The sequence below is a fragment of the Diospyros lotus genome, chromosome 9 (genome assembly GCF_014633365.1).
Source record: "Diospyros lotus cultivar Yz01 chromosome 9, ASM1463336v1, whole genome shotgun sequence".
Classification (NCBI taxonomy): Eukaryota; Viridiplantae; Streptophyta; class Magnoliopsida; order Ericales; family Ebenaceae; genus Diospyros; species Diospyros lotus.
This window is the reverse complement of record NC_068346.1, coordinates 8995383-9013655: the sequence shown is the minus strand read 5'-3', so window position 1 is coordinate 9013655 and position 18273 is coordinate 8995383. Positions and strand designations below refer to the sequence as shown.

The window sequence follows — 18273 nt, the reverse complement described above, 5'->3', positions numbered from 1 at the left end:
ATTAATTATTTAAGTAGATTTTTCTATTATGAAAATAAAGAAAAAATAGGATTTTAATTCAAAAAATTTCAAGAAAATTTCAGAATATTATAAGTATTATGTAAGAAATATTAGTGAAGAGAAATTTAATAAATTGAAAGATTAGGTAATTATTATGTAATAATTACATATTTAGCTATTATGAAATAAGGGAAACTAGGAATTAAAGTTAGAAAATTACAAGAAAAATTCCAGAATACTAAGAATATTATTTAAGGAATATTGGTAAAAAGAAAGTAAATTTTATGAAGCCTAGATAATTATTATGTAATTTAGAAAGAAATAAATCTTAGGAATAAAAGAAAAATGGAAGAAATTATGAAAAATTAGCGAATGGTATTCTAAAAATAAATCTATGTTGTAGGGGTCCTCGTGAGCAAGGAAATTAAAGGATAGCCGCTTGGCACGTAGATCGAGATAAATTAGCTGTAAGTATGCTGCCTGAATTTAATACAATAATAAATGTAAATGCTTTTATCATATTGGCATGCTATGATATGAAATCGTCACGTAGACTGCATCAATGGCATGACTATGAAATGCACACATGCATAACGATACTGTTGATCACATGCATATGAGGCCGTATGGAGTACGAACTGACACCGCTGGCCTATCGATGGTGCACCCATACACCCCGACTTCGAAAGAGGTGGCCGCTAAAAGGATATGCAGCATGAGGGGTGTAGTTGACGCCTACGATGAAGGACATTGCATACACTTATAGCATTGCATTTGGTATTCTTACTTAGATGATTCATCATCTAACATGGGTTTGCCCCTGGAACATTCAACGTTCCAGCCGGGACTTGCAGAGATGATTCAGAGAGTGGTGATGTGTAGTGACACGAGGCACCAAGATGCGAGTAAATGTACCATGTTATAATATGATTAGTGTAAGATTTATGTATTTTGTACCATCACCAAACGCTTTATGTATTAACTTGTATTAAATGACATGTACAATTATTAAATTATACATTACCATGAGCAGGTTCAATTCAGCTTCTGCTTGTATTTAATTTATAGTGTAAACATCTCGTCAAACACTAGATAAGGTCTTAGGGAATTTCGGGAATAATGTAACAAAAAAAAAAAAAATAAACCAAATTTCTTAAGATATAACACGTCCGAGAAGGCGGGCTGTTACATATCTCATATCTCATATCTCATGGAGATTGAAAGACAAAGCACATAACGTAAAAAGGCTTACTAGATGCAAGTTAATCAGAAAACTCTAAAATAATACATAAAACTCATCACATGTTATAATCCTATAAATAACCATGCATTTAGTGATTTCGTGGAATGGCATGAAAAACCTCCTCACTCCCATCCATATAGAGCACACATCACATGTCATAATTTTATAATCCTATATCTTCAATTATCTCTTATATTTTTTAATAAAATTATAATTATATCCTATGTGCATGCTTAAATTTTTTTTTATCAAAATTTCTTTAATCAAACTCTTGTTATAAATCTCTTCCATTTCATCCACTAGTATAATAAATATTCTTATTCTTTTATTGTTTAATATGCACGCTCATACTATCTTAATAGGAGTTCTTATTTTTTTTATTCATATACATAAACTCTCATTAATAACCATCATTCTAACTTTTATGCATGTAAGACTTGTTCTTACAGTCTTTATCTTTCCGTATTAGTTAACACATTTACCTTGAAATTTTTATCCAAGGATTCTCCTATTTTATACATGTTAACACTTACTTGTCCAACATTTTAAAAAATTCTCATCCTCATCCATATAATAAATCAAATGACAACCATACTCATATTTTTGTACTTAAATTTTTATGTTTTTTTTATATAGTCACTTAAACTTTTAATTATTTTGATTACACCTCTAAATCATACATTTTCAAGTCAATTGCAAACCTTGATAAGAGCATGTAACACATGGACGCTAAAATTAATGCCCAAATTAATTATCCCTCATGCAAGTGCAAAACTTCATTGTCAACCACCATCTCCACCATAGCTTCTTCCTTCAGTGACTCATGATGATTGGGATGCACAAGATGGAGAAAAAAATGAGTTAAGACCAAGGGGGTTTGCAGAGGGTGAGGGATTGGCGAAGATGGTGGATAGCAATGAGGCTGGGCAAGCAGTGTGGCAGGATAAGAAACAACTAGTGACATGGCAAGGGAAGTGGCTGATGAGTACAAAGGATGGAGGAAAAGGTGCAGGCCGATGGTTATAGTAGTAACTACAAGGTGTTGACAATGACTACAACTGTAAGAGGCTGATGGCAATGGCGTTGTGAGAGGCTGCTAGTGGTTGGCGATTTTCAAGGGTTGCAGAGGATAAAGGAATAATTTGGGTATTTTAGCGCGCATGTGTTGCACGCTCTTAGCAAGATATGCAATTTATTCGAAAATACATGTTTTAAGAGTGTAATCGAAAAAATAAAAAGTTCAAATAAGTATACGAAAATAATGTGAAAGTACAAAGACAAAAATATGGGTTTGACTATCAAATAACTACTATCATATTATTTCAATAATATTTTTATAAAATTTTTAAAGAAATCGTTTCTCGTTTCTTTACAATATCGATGATGAGTCTAAAAGATATTGCCCAAAGTTAAGTAGTTTGACTTCATCTCCCCACCCTTACCCCAACAAAGAAACATAATAATAATAATAATAAATTTTTTAATGGATTGTTAACTAAATGAAAAACTACTATATATATTCATGCTATTATTAAAAAATGGGTAGCTAGAACCCAATAATGGTAGGTATGTAAGGGTTGGGGGACCCAAGTGTTTTCCTCACAACTTGCCTTCACTTCCATCTTATCTAGTAATACATTTAGCTAGGGTTTGTTGGTCACTTCTATCTTATCTACCAATACATTTAGCTAGGGTTTGTTGGTGGTTGAAAAAGAAGCTAGCCATGGCCAGTAAGATGGTTCGTTGGGTAGCCATTAAGTTGGACGGCAATGTATTCCATGAGATCTTTAGAGATAGGCCTCATCACATGCCCACTATGTCCCCAGCTCACATCTAAGGCTACGCTATGCACGACGAAGATTGGGGCAAAGTTGGCTTTGTCATCTTTTGGAATTATACTCATGGTATATGTTGGAAAGATTAAAATGAAATCCTTTGTTTTCTCTCTTATGATTGATAATTAGTGAATAAAGGAGATAAGAGAAGTTAAAGGGATGAGGTTATAAAGTTGTTAAGAAATAAGAGAAGATTTCAAGATAAAAGGAATAAGGTAATTTGAAGAAGATAACTACTCTAGCAATTTAAATTTTCTAATTCAAATCTATAAATATGTTCTTATTTTTTAGGATATAATTGTTCTTTTTTTTTTTAAAAGATATTTAGATGGTTTCCTGTGTATATATATCCTATACTTACTGAAATATAAGGCAAGTTTTCCAAGTACTAAAGCTTATTTCATCTTTTGTTCATGGTATTAGAGCTGGATGTTCCACAAGCATAAAAACTTAATAGCAATTAGATCCACTACAAGAGTTTCGTTTTTTTTCGGTGATGAAAAGATCGTCGGAAAAAATAAAAAATCCTCGGTAAAAGTTTTACAAGCGGTATTAATAACCGCCAGAAATACCTCCGTCGGAAAAGTTTGGTGGCAATTGAAAACCATCGGAAAAAATTATTTACTGGCGGTTTATAAAAATCGCCAGTAATAATAGTTTTTTCCGGTGATTTTAAAAAATCGCCGGCAAAGGTTTTACTTTTACCGATGGTTTATAAATCGTCGGGAAAAGTATTTGCCGGCGAATTTTAGAAACCACTGGCAAAGGTCAACTGTGGGCAAAACTCCAAAAAACTGTCGAGAATTTTAAAAACAAGATTTTTAAAAATTATATAACAACAATCAATAACCTTAATAACAATCAATTATAATTATAACAAGAATCAAACTACCAAGTGCAACACACTATTATCAGAAAATGGACTGCAAAGTTGCCTAAAGTAACAGTACACACAGGACATAATCAAAATACAGAAGTAAAGTTACAACTTAAAAGGTAACTTGTTCACACAAGCAAGCATGGTCAAATGTAGTTTGGCGACCAAGCAATATGATCCTTCACATTTTTGCTTATGGAATGCTTTTCCTTTTATATTTGCAGCAAAAGGCTATTTGATCCATCTTGCAATCTATAAATTGGAACGACCATTGAACCTAGTGGGATAAAAATATGATAACTAAATTTCCAACTAAAAATTTACATTCTCCAGCTTCTTTATAGTTTTTGCTTATTCTTTTCCACTGTGTTAGCGTTAAACAGATACAAAAATTTGTATCAATTATCATAGAAAAATCTGGACAAACATAAAGAAGGACCACAGAATCGGGAACAAAAAGATTTAACATGGTTCCATAAGATGCCTTCTTCACGGGCGAACAAAGATAAAATTCACCATGTGAAAAAACAGGTTTACAACGGAAAAAAAAATTTCAACCCCAAAGCCCCAATATACCCAACCTCACACAACACCCTGATGATCCCATTATGCACCCAGTGCAAACCAGAGAGTATAATATGTATACATATATATATATATATATTACATGTATAAGCAGAGATTATACAGAAATTCCAAATCACCTAATAATTGGATTGGGTTAATAATTGGGGTCGGTATACAAATTCAAAACAAACTCAACACATCCTGTATTAGATATCAGTCACATAAAAACATCACGAGACTCTTTAACTTTCTGCATCTAGTCATAACATGAACCTAGTTAAGCAAATGAAAATCAAGCTGATTACTTGGTTCCATGAGCACCATTGCCAATACGTGCACTAGATTGAGGCCTTCAGTAAGCATTCACCTGCCAAAGTACCTGCTTCACACAATCAAACGAGTGGTTTTTAGCTTTATCACCCGGGCTATTTTTCAGATCAGAATTCGGATGCTACACTTCCTCACCATGGAAAAAATTAAAATAAAATAGTACTAATCTTTTGTCTATTTACTAAAATATTGCAGCTTTACCCGTGGGCTACACAATTTTAAAAACAAGATAAATTCATTGATAGTAGATCAGTGACATGATTGCTACAAAGATACAATATTTTTGCCGTGAGCTGCCTAACTGTGTTGTCTCTTCAGTCAATGCCATCATTTGATTTGTCAAATTTCACCTCCGAATTAGGTGGAAATGTAGGAAAGATAAATTAAACTAGAAGTCTAGAAATTATCTAGGCACAAAGTACAGCAAGATTTGTATTGAAACTCACCCAATAAACAATCAACAGAGACATCAAAGAGGGATAATTCAACTCGACATCAATTTCATGTAAAATCAATTAATTCAGGGGAGAAATACTACATAAATCGCGACAGAAAATTTCCAATTGAACCTCTTTGGAGAAGGAGGTGAGAGAGAGGGAGTACCTGAAAACGTCGAAAGAGAAGGAATTGCAGAAGATATGCGAAGCCTTCCGTCTGGCCAAGCTCGCCATTGCCATACTCACTCCGATTTCGAATTCAATTCGTCCAGAACCCAAAAAAATAATCAAAAAGCAAAAAATCACAGAAAGTGAAGCGTAATTGACCTTGCTAAGGAGGATCTCGTTGGTGTGAGGGCCGAAGCTCTTGAAGGTGTCGAGGAGCGTGACACTGACATCGATGTCATGCTTAAACTTACAGTTGCTATTATGGAGTAATAGGCAGTAGGCAGAAGCGATCGAGCGAGACGAGAGCGAGGGCGAGGGCGAGGGCGAGGCGAGCAAACGAGGGTGAGCGAGGGCGAGGGAGGCAGCGACTCAACGGCGAGAGTGACGGACAAAGACACAGCGAGGCATGAGCGAGAGAGGGTTAGGGTTTGTGCGCAGGGGGATTTTGGAAGAGAAGGAGGTGAGGGGAAGATTTGGGCAGGGGTGGGGGGAATTTTTGGGGTGTTATATAAATCATATCCCCGGCGGTTTCAAAACCGCCGGGGATGGGTCAACATAACCAGCGGTTTTAAAACCGTCAGATATGTATATGCCATAGTCGGCGGTTTTGCAAACTTCCTGGGATTGTGTTAAATCACCGGCGGTTTATAAAATCGCCGGGGATTATGGTATTTTCCCGACGGTTGTTTAAACTGTCGGGAAAATTTTGCCGGCAATACCCATTTTTCTTGTAGTGAGAGTCAACCAATGGAGAGCTCGATGTCAGATTCATCTATAATAGTATTCTCTAGGGTTTCGACTATTTCAAACCCTCAATTATCTCTTGTACACTCTTACTCTGAAAATCCTTCAATCCAAATCAAAATACATAAGTTAAATGGGACTACTTTCTAGGAATGGTACCAATCTATTTTACTGGTGATAGGCAAGATGGCTTACCTGACAAGCTGATAGTGATGCCTGAAGTGAACTCAACAACTTACAACACTTGGAGGCAGAGAACTTTATCATAATGCCTGAAGTGAACACAATAATCACACTATGATTAATTTCAACATAAGCAAAAGAAGACAAAAGAAACATAGGAATTAAAGAAGTTGCAAATAGTGAATGGCCTATGTTAATTTCATTCAATTTACTTGTCAATTACATCTGTCACCTCACCACCCCACATCCTCATAGGTGGTAGGATCAACTAACTTGTTATTATCCCAATATAAGAATAATTCTTGCATCTCTTCCATCGATAAACCATACTATCGATCCGGAGAATGAGATACTCTACCAGACATACGGGAAAGTTGTGGATCATCAATGTGACTTGGTTCACCTAGCTCAATAATCTGAGTTGGCATCTGTGGAATAGAAGATTCCTCTTCTGCCAAGTCTATTCTTTTTCCCATACCACTCTCTTAGATGAACTCTTCTTTCGAGAAGATAACATGTCTAGCAACCACAACTCTTATGTTAGTTGAAAAATAAACATAATACCCTAAACTATCTTTAGAACACCCCATAAAATGACCATTCCCAGACCTAGGATCCAACTTCTTTGTCCTTAATCTCTTTACATGAATAGGACAACCCCAAATCCTAGTATGCTTAACAGTCGGAGGCCTCCCAAATCCATATCTCATATGGAGTGGTTGAAACAACTTTAGTTAGAACACAATTTAATAAATAAATGGCTGAATAGACTAATATATCCTGAACTTAGGGTTAATTTTTAATTTTATCCAGTTTTGACCTTTACTTCAATTTGATCATCAAACTTTCACTTTTGTTTCAATTTTATCTCAATCCAGTAAGCATGTGTCCCATCTTACATGATAGCTAATGTGGAGTGATGACATGTCTAATAATGGACATGTCAGCAACATGGGTAAATTGGGCAAGATCTGGGTTTGAACTATGGGTAAATTGGGTCGAGCTAGGTCAGATTTGGGCCAAGTTTGATGTGATTGGAATGGCTATAATTTTCTCTTTGTCCTCTATCTTTTTGTTTTTTCTGAAACCTTGGGAAAATTTTTGGAACTGTGATCTAGGGATGGCGATGAGCGGTAGCAGATCGAAGAAGATGAAGAGAATCTTCTAGCAATTCGACCCTAATAGAAATGGTGGGTTGAATAGAGAGGAAATGGCAGCTCTCGTCATCGCTGTAAACCCTAAGGTCAAGTTCAGCCACGAGCAAATAAACACGATTCTCAACAAGGTTTTTTAGACCTATAGCTTGTTCATCGACTGCGAGAAGGGGCTGATGTTTGATGGGTTGTTGCGAACCTATGACGCAGGCGCCGACGATGTGGACTGTGACTTTGATGCGTTGGGACTTGAGCTAAAGGAGGAAAATGCGTCGAAAGAAGCGTCGTCATCCTCAATAGTTGATGAAAAGGTGTCGGAGCCGCACAAGAAGTAGAGGATGGCGGCATCACCCAATCATGGGATCGTGTTCAACGATACGTGGAAGATTATGGAAGATTTAGTGATTTTGATAAAGCGATTGTGGGCAAAGCAAGCCAAGGATGGGAAATTGAAGGCTGACAATTTGGATGTGTATTTGGATCTTGGATGGTCTAGAGAATTGGGGCCATCTTCGGACATTTTGGACAAGAGGGTTTTCTAAGAAGAATCTGGGCATGACTATGCTGTGTGAAATTGTAGAAGATAGAAAGAAAATTACAGCCATTCCAAGCACACCAGACCTGGCCCAAATCTGACCTAGCCCAACCCAATTTACCCATAGTTCTAACCCAGATCTTACCCAATTTACCCATGTTGTTGATGTGTCCATTATTGGACACGTCATCATGCCACATCAACTTCCACGTAAGCTGAGACACACACTTACTGGATCGAGGATAAAATTGAAACAAAAGTGAAAGTTTGATGACCAAATTGAAGCAAAAGTCAAAACTGGATAAAATTGAAAATTGACCCTAAGTTTAAGATATATTAGTCTATTCAATTTAAATAAATCATGAAAAAAAATGGCAAAACCCCACAATAAAACAAGCAAATCCGTGTAACTAAGCATAGACCTAACCATGTCTAACATAATCTAATTCCTACGTTCAGCCACACCATTCAACTATGGAGTATAAAGAGGTGTCAATTATGAAACAATACCACAAGTTTTAAGATAATCAATAAACTCAGTACTCAAGTATTCACCTCCTAGATTTGATTGAAGAATCTTGATACTCTTTCCTAATTGGTTTTCTACTTTTTCCTTGAACTCTTTGAACTTTTAAAAGACTTAAAACTTATACTTCATTAAATATAAATAATTATACCGTGATAAATCATCAGTAAAAGTCACAAAGTAGATATAACCACCCTAAACCACAACATTTATGGGCCCATATATATCGGAATGTATCAACCCTAACAATTCAATAGCCCTTTTCCCTTCCCCAACAAAAAGAAGACTTGGTCATTTTTCCAAAAATACATGACTCACAAGTTGGCCCGGTTTAGAACTTAAATCAGTAATAAACCCTTGTTAGCTAACTTCGTTAGCCGACTCTCGCCTATATGACCTAACTTGAGGTACCATAATTGTTTGGGATTATTAAGCTCAAGGGTAAATAAATACGATTTTGATTATAACAAAAATATTTTTATTATATAAATATATTTATTTCTCATAAAAAATTTATTTGAATTAAAAGTGAGTACAAAGAGTAAATTTATTTTGAATTAAAGATGGATTGTTTTTAGACATGTTTCTTTATTTTGATCATTTATGTCTCAAAGTTTATATTTGAATTTTCATTTCTTGATAAATACATTTCTTATTTATGCAAAAAGTATATTTATTTTGAATTAAAGGAGAATTGTTTTTAAACATATTTTCTCTTTCTCATACAAAAAATAAATTTATTTTGAATTAAAGAGAAATGGTTTTAAACATATTTTCTCTTACTCATATAAAAAGTAAATTTATTTTGAATTAAAAGAGAATTGTTTTTAGACATATTTTTTTATTTTAATCATTTATGTCTCAAAAGCTTACATTTGAAATTTTAAATTTTGAATTAAAGGATAATTAGTTTTAGACATATTTTCTCTTACTCATGCAAAAAGTAAATTTATTTTGAATTAAAGGAAAAATGCTTTTAGACATATTTTCTTATTTTAGTCATTTATATCTCAAAAGCTTATATTTGAATTTATAAATTTTGATTTCTCATGTACAAAGTAAATTTATTTTGAATTAAATTTGAGACATGTTTTCTTATTGTTTGAAAAAGTTTAAACATTTTTTGAATTTCAAATTTCATATTAACATTTTCTTTACTGGCTAGTGTGTTTGGAAGATGTATATATATAGGGTAAGTATGGAGGCTTAAGGTAGAACAAATCTAATAGAGCATTCAAACAAGAGTGAGAAGGTTCGAAGTGTTGGAAGTGTACTGGCTGGTGGAATTTTCAACCGTTGGTGACTTGTTTGTAATTGTCTCTAATTGTAAATTTGTTATTTTTACTCACTTGTTGTGTGAAGAGATTGTATTTACTAGTAGTGTGCTAGTGGTTCTTGCTTAGGTAAAGGATTGTATGTTGGTTCTAGCTTCAATTAAAAGATAGTGTTGATTCTCCCTAGTGGAATCTCAAGCTAAATCTTGACAGCCTCAAACTAAGTCTTGAGAGAGAGAATTAGGCTCTTTAGAGTCGAACCTCTATAAATTTCTTTTGTTCTGTGTGGTTATGTGATTTTACTAATTTCAATCCTACTACAATCACCACATATTAAGATTACAAATTTAAGAGTTTTCAAAAGAGCTAAAATTATTAATTTTTGAAAAACCCAATTCACCCCCATCTTATGTATTTTTTTGGGCAACAGGGATTAATTAGATTATCTCGAGAACACTTCTTTTTTATAGTGGTATTATAATTAGCAACCATTTGTTGATTATGTTCGCATGCATTTGTTTCCAAGAAATATAGACCGTTCACCAGTATAGCTTTGCCCACACACACATTACCATAATGTATGTAACAACAATTGTTAGCAAACAAGAATTCATAATTTTGTTGTGCAAGCTTAGGAATTAACAAAACATTTCTTATAACATTTGGAATACGTAAACAATCATACAAGACCAACACATGCTCAGAAGGTAAATGTACAAAAGTAGTCCCTATGGCTAATATAGCAACGCTTGTCCCATTGCCCACTTTGAGAACCATTTCACGCTTCCTCATCGCCTTACTTTGATTGAGATCCTGCACAGACAAACAAATATGAGATGTAGAACTAGAATCAATAATCTAAGAAGTAAGATACCGACCAATCGTAAGATCAGTCTCAACAATACACAAAAAAGAAGATATACATGAACCATTTGGGCACTTAACCTTTAAGCTCCTTATGTACTTAGGACGATTCCTCTTCCAGTGCCCCTTCTAGTAGCGAAAGTAACAAATACCCTTACCCATGACCTCTTTACCCTTAGACTCAGTTTGTCTTCCACCTTTCCTTATCCCGAGAACACTTCTCTTTCTCTTCCTAGATTTTGGTTTCTTCTGGGAAGAAGACGAGGCAACGACAAGAACATCTTCTCTGCCTCTACCTTTCATCTATGATTGGACTGTCATTAACATATTTAACAATTCCAGGAGGGTACACTCAACCTTATTTATATAGAAATAAGTTATGAACAAAGAAAAAGACTCTGGTAGTGATTGTAGGATCAAGTTGATACGTAGATGAGGATTCATGGGGAATTCCAAGATATCAACTAACCAATCCAATTTATCATATTCATAAGGTGGTCTCCCACATCAACCCCCTCAACTATTTGAGCCCGAAACAACATTTTTGATATCTCATATTGAGTTGTATTACGCTCACCATAGAGGTCATTGAGATTTTAAATCATGCTTGAACGACTCAAAAAGTTCTCGTGTTGTCGTTACAAATCGTTAGACATCGAGGCAAGTATGTAGTTTTAGGCTCTTAACTCATGATCCCTCAAATTCTCCCAAGTTACCCTCTCTTCCTCAGCCACTCCTTTAGGGATATCTATGGGTGAAGTATAAAACAAGACATCGCTTATCTTTCCATACTGAGAATTATTTTTAAGTTTCGAAACTAGTTAGGAAAATTTGGGCCAGTAAGCCTATTGGTTTCTAGAATACGAATCAACATATTTAAACCTGTCATTTTATCTGTAGAAAATAAATAGATATATTAGTTTGTATCTTTGTAAAAACTCCATTTAATTAAGGACTTTTATATTAAATGGGTACTTCCATTAACTTTTGTGAATCATGCACTTCCCAAGTAAAAACGCGATCCTTATGTAGGACCCATTAGCAGGTGCTCGAATTCTCTTTCATGTGAATACTCAACACATTTTAGTTTTTGGTTAGGTGAGACCCATTGAACACCATCCTATCTCATGGTTAATAGGAGAGATTAAACAATCTTTCATGAAATGCATCATTACATTTTAATTATTGGATACACCCAATCAAATTGGTGAACTCCTATGACAGTGAAAAATCACGACAAATCAGATTCACCACATAAATCTAATATTAGTTTGCACATGGAAAGATTTTAGGAGCTTATATCCTAGCGGTCTCATCATACACCATTCATTCCATCATACAACTATTGCATAATAAAATGAACAATAAATTATAAATAAACTAGAATGTCCATGGGGTTCAGAACAGAATAAATCCGAGCCTCTAAGGTTTAAACCATGCTTCACATCATATCCAACTTGACGTGACAAACTGCTTAACTTGATCCACTTCTTTCTTCTAAATCCATCAACTCTTTGATGTCTTCATCATCAACTCCTTGGTGTCGTCTTCATTTAAAATATTAGTAAAGCAAAGACTAAAAAAAGCTACTCAAGTTTTATGTCTCAGTACATTACCTAATGAATAAATTATTATAAACTGAAATAAATCAATTGAAACTCCTGTAACATTCATTCATCTACACCAAGCCCATGTTCATTCTGAACATACATTCTGCTTCCACAATTTCAATACATTTTAAAAATATTTATCTTGCATATGTCAAATTATACAACCAGGCATTCATACACGCATATCTAACACGCTATGTCAATTTTCAATGCAAATTACCACAAGCATCAACAACTAGGCGAGTAGAACATGTTGTCTAGGCGTTGCAATATGCATGAGTCGACTGCTACCTATCGAGAGTCAACTGGTGCACATCTACATGCAAAGTCGACTTCTGTTCTTCCAAGAGTTGACTGGTTCTTATAGGAGTCAACTATGTTCTTATGACAATTGATTCCTTGTTTCCGGCAATCCACTCTCCTAAACGTAGATGCCAGAATTAATCACTCTACATCCATTAAATGCTAACCAAATTGCAAAATTTGACACATATAATCACGTATATGCATTAAATACCAACTTGAGACTCTGATACCACTAATGAATTACATGTATGGTGGTGCCGGTAATTTTTTTTTTTTTTTTTACATGCATTAGATACACACAGCAAAAGTCACAAACAAACACCATACATAGCCAAGATATTTAAGCTACACGTTATTTTATCACATGAAATACAATAAATGAATACCTGAAATCCGATTTTAAGTAGGGGTACAAAAACTATTTCTGTATTGAGACCATTCCACCTCATGCTGTGGTAGTCCTAAATTGTCCACATCTAGCGTATTGTCCGGTACCATTCTAGTCACCTCTACCCGTGCTAGACCGAGGCTTTCGCATATCAGCACCTGTGTCTCAATTTCTACTTGACAATCACGCTCTGATTAATTTTAATAGAAGTAGAAGAAGATAGAAGAAATAGAGGAATTATAGAAGCTGCATGCAGTGAATGGCCTCTATTAATTTCCTTTAATTTACCGATCAATTACATCTATCCCATCACCATCCCACTTCCTTGATTTTACACCACATGCAACGCACCAAGAGAGGCTGAGGCAACACCGAGAGTTAACTCCCAGACATGGGGTAGTCGATTCTTGGTGCTCCAACAAGTCAAAATTTAACCTGCCCTGACATTAATGCTTAATGACATAACCAAGATACATCGGATGCACAATGTCAATACCTGACGTAACTCTATATGATGTGTGACTTTCTAAGTCCATTGTCCTAGCACAAAAACCCATTTTGGTACCGGCCAACACCTTGACCCATCACAAGAATCTCTCCATATTCCAGTGATGATCTGAGAGGTCCTGGATAGTGCCTAGCAATGGTCCAAGACAATATAAGTGACAGTGAAGTCTCACTTCAAGTGAACCTATTATAGTTGACGATTAATGTATGTTATAATTCTTCCATCACCTAATTAATGTCCTAACTAAGCAAGAGCCATGAAATGATAAACTCACAAACTCAGTAACTATATGTCTAATTATATCAGTATGAGTAAATGACACCTTAAGAAATACTTTTCCTAATAATTTATCTATCCTAGCTAAGAACTGTCTAAACACACTAACAGTAGATCACATAAGACGTTCACCTCATCAATTATGACAAGAGTGACAAATCTTATCCCCAACACCTGTCTCCATATACCAGCAATACAGAATCACATAGATGAACCTCTCCAGCTTGCAATTGGATGGTTTGATCCATTAGAAAACCCTACATATTGATACACAAAATAACTATGCTGGTTCAAGTCTAAAGATCAGCTACATTCTCACAACTAGACGACATGACCATTATCTACTATGCCATATGGTCAATCATCAACATCACATTCTATGCATTATTCTCCAACAACCATCCACAGGTTTACTAGAGACATCCCCATGTCTATCAATATCTCATACTGAACAAGGTAGTAAACACTATGTTAATCCATACTCGACTAATCAGAGTCCCCATCCGATTAATCTAAGGATCATGAATCATTTAAGAAGTCATGTCACCAAAGAATCATGTCACACAGTCTCAACATCTTAAGAATAACATTCTCAAATAGCAGATATAGGGACTCATTCATATAGCAAACTGGAGAGTTTACAAATGGTGATAAACTTGTCTTATATTAATATATACAAAAATACAACAAATGTATTAATTACTGGTAGAATGGAAGTTCTATGGCACACACCAAGAGGGGGTGAATTAGTTATATAAAAAAATGGCTTTCAAAACTTTAAACAATGTAAAATATTTTTCAATGAAAGATTGATATGTGAAACAAGTGAGGAATGGATAGGTGCTAAAAAGGAAATTAAATAACACAAGTACATAAGAACACCAAGATTTATAGTGGTTCGGTTTATCCAAGCCTAGTCCATTACCTTAGCTCACTAAGAATTTTAAACTCAATCTACTAAAACCCCCTACTTAAACCAAGTAGGTCCTCTAGTTCAAAGATTAGGAAAATACAATCTCCTATCAAATAAATAGGCCCTTAAGCTTTACAAGCTTGGAAAAATGAACGTAACAATAAAAAGAGGGTTCTAAGAGTTTGACCTCTTAATTACAAGTTCTCTCAATGAAAATACAAGGCTTGAATAAAGATAAATACAAGAGAAGCACAGCCTTTACGTACACTTTTATACTAGAGAAAAAAAAAACAATTAAAGTTCAATAACGTTTTTAACACTTGGTAGTTGAGTATTGAATGATCTAAGAGCCTTTGAATGATCCAACAACCACCTATTTATAGTTGATGGTGGATGCTTCCAAAAATCAAACATTTGCTTGGTGTTTGGTGTGCATTAAATTCTCCAAAACTATTCGTTACGTGATTTTGTGAAACAAACTGTCGACAAAAAATAAAGGTTAGTCGATAGATGCAAATAAGCTGTTGATAGATGCCTTTGCAAATATATTGTCTATCAACAGATGCTTGCCAAACTGTCGATAGTTTCAAGGCTTTTGAAAATCATGCTTTCTGACTATTGACAGAGTGCTAGAAGACTGTTGATAGTTTCAAGCATTTTTTCAATGCTGTCAACAAATAGGCTAGAATGCTCCAAATATGATTTCTTTTCATTTGAAATGATTATTTCTTGGAAATTCATTTTGATAAACATGAACTAGAAGATTAATTTCTAAAACCAATAGATTCAATGAATCACATATACTTTGAATTTGATCTTGATATTCATAAACTAAGAGATTGATTTTAAAAACATTTATTTTATTACAAAGATTCATATATACTTGGATAGTTTTGATAATTGATTATGATACGTTTAGAATAGCTTGCTTGGAATTTTTCATCATCAAAACCATAATCAATTACAAGAGTAAAAATATCTATCTATCAATCACAACCCCACTAAATGTCATCCAAATCTAGATTAGGGCACACATCACTAACAGGATCTATCACCCTAATTTCGGTGAGGCAAACATCCTATGTGGTCTACTATATTAATTAGTGTAACAGAAAAGTCCTTGGCCAAGGCAGTGTGATTAATCAAGAAAGTGTTTCCTGAGGTGTTATCTAGCCATACTGATGAGATCGGGCACATAGTTATTGAGTTTGTGAGTTTATCGTACCATGACTCTAGCTCACTTAAAGTTTAACGTCATTACCTTATATATTGTGCTGGGCCATTTCTAGGCACTTCCAAGGACCTTTTAGAATGTCACCAAAATATGGAGGGATTCTCGTGGTAGGTCGAGGTGATTCGACCGACGTCAAAAAGGGTTTTAGTGTTATTTAATTGTTGTTAGGTAGTGAACCTAGAAAGTCACATACCATATAGTGTGACATCTGGTATCAGCATTATGCATATGTTATGTCTTGAACATCATTAATAGTTAATTGTGGTTTTGGATACATTAAGTGTTAATGATGTGGTTCACTCAAAGTTAATGAATCAGTTGTAGTTTTTTCGTAAATAGTAGTTAAAGTCGATTGCTTCGTTCAGACAATCGACTGGCGAGGCAGTCGACTCCTTAAGCCTGCCAATTGACTCCTAGTGTCGCCTCAACCAAGTTAGTGCGTTACATGTGGAACGAAGTTGGAAGGGGATGGTGGCTGAAATTGGAAGCTTTTAGCTTCTTTAAGGAAAATGAATTAGGCAGAGGCTTAAGGGGTGAACTTTTCTTGGAAGTTTTTTCTTCCTATGTTATTCTTTTGCTTCTGCTTCTATAAAATTATAGACAGTGTAATTATTAAACCGATTAATTTTGAATTATCTGGAGGAGACAAACAGGTGCAAGTGAATTAACGTCCTTAGGCTAGCACGGGATGAGGACTACGACGTGGTACCAAATAGCTTGCTAGGTGTGGACGGATTAATTAAGCCCTCCATGCAGTGAGGAAGATTCAGTCTCAATATAGAAATAGTTTCTACACCCACCTAACATCGAGCTACATGTATGCTATTTATTGTATTTTATTTGATGAAATATTGTGTTATTTAAATATCCAAGTTTTGTTTGGTAAGTGTATTTATTACTTTTGCTACATATGTCTGATATGCAAAAATTTTAAATTTCACCTACACCACCATACATGTTTCCTAACATCACTTATATCCAATCTCCTGGCCCTTTCCTAACGGGCCCTTTCCTAATGCCAACTAGGGCCTTCTTCAACATCTCGCTTCTTTCTTTTTCGTTCCCCATCTTCATTTCCTCCTACAGTCCTTATTACTTTTATATGAGTATGTATTTATTTACCCTGATGAATAGGTCTGCAAGGACGTCGATGGGTCCAGATATAGGTATTCTTGTAGGGAAGTAAATCGTATCCCTTGTAACATAGCAGATACTGTCACTTTAACCAGTAAATCACGAACCTCAAGGGTGGCATTACAAAACCATCCACATACTGTCACAGGGTCACTTTACCTCCTTATCAAAGGCTAATGAGATATGTTGTGTCTTTCTTCCTTCAACCACTACAAAAAATCAGCATTTTAGCGACGGAAAATTTTTTAACGACGGATTTATTGACGGGTACTTTTTCGTCACTAAAAAAAGGGTCGCTAAAATTTAGCGACGGGTATTTTTTTGGTGACAGAATTAGCGACGGGGCTATACCCGTCGCTGATTAGCGACGGGGTTGACCCGTTACAAAATTTCAATTATTTTATTTAATTTTTTTTTATTTTTTAGCGACGGGTGTGAGCCCGTCGCTAAATTTAAATTTTTTTATTTAATTTTTTTTATTTTTTAGAGACGGGGCTGACCTCGTTGCTAAATTTAATTTTTTTTATTTAATTTTTAGTAACGGGTTGATCCTATCGCTAAATTTTATTTTTTTTATTTTTTTATTTTTTATTTTTTAGCGACGGGTTAAATCCCGTCGCTAAATTTTAATTTTTTTATTTAGTTTTTTTTTTATTTTTTACTAGTCACGAAATTTAATTTTATTTATTTATATTTTATTTTTTTAGCTACGGGGTTGACCCCGTCGCTAAATTTTAATTTTTTGTCTTGATTTTTTTAATTTTTAGTGAATTTTAATTTTTTTATTTAATTATTTATTTTTCAATCTCTCGTAACCAAGTTTCGCGCACGAATCAGTCGATCTGGAAGCCTTTTTGTTTATTACTATAGATAAAATATATTTATAATATTCTCTTCCAAATATTTTAGAATTATATTTATACACCAAAATTTTTTAAACTTATTTAATAATATTAATTTTCATATTAATGTTAGTAAAGGAAAATGAATATTAATTTTAATTTTATTTCATTATTAATTCAAATAAAAATTTATTAATTATTATATTAGCAATAAAAAATTATGTTTTTATTTTAATTTTAATTTATAATATATTTAAAAATTATTAATTTAATTTTTACTAATATTAATGTTAGTAAAAATTATTATGATATGTTTAAATGTAAA

The 18273-nt window shown here is 34.2% G+C and overlaps 1 pseudogene; it reads left to right on the top strand.

Annotated features, from left to right (window-relative positions):
• Nucleotides 1–3089: 3089 nt before the first annotated feature.
• Nucleotides 3090–18273, top strand: part of LOC127809233 (kirola-like) — a 44679-nt pseudogene continuing 29495 nt past the window's right edge.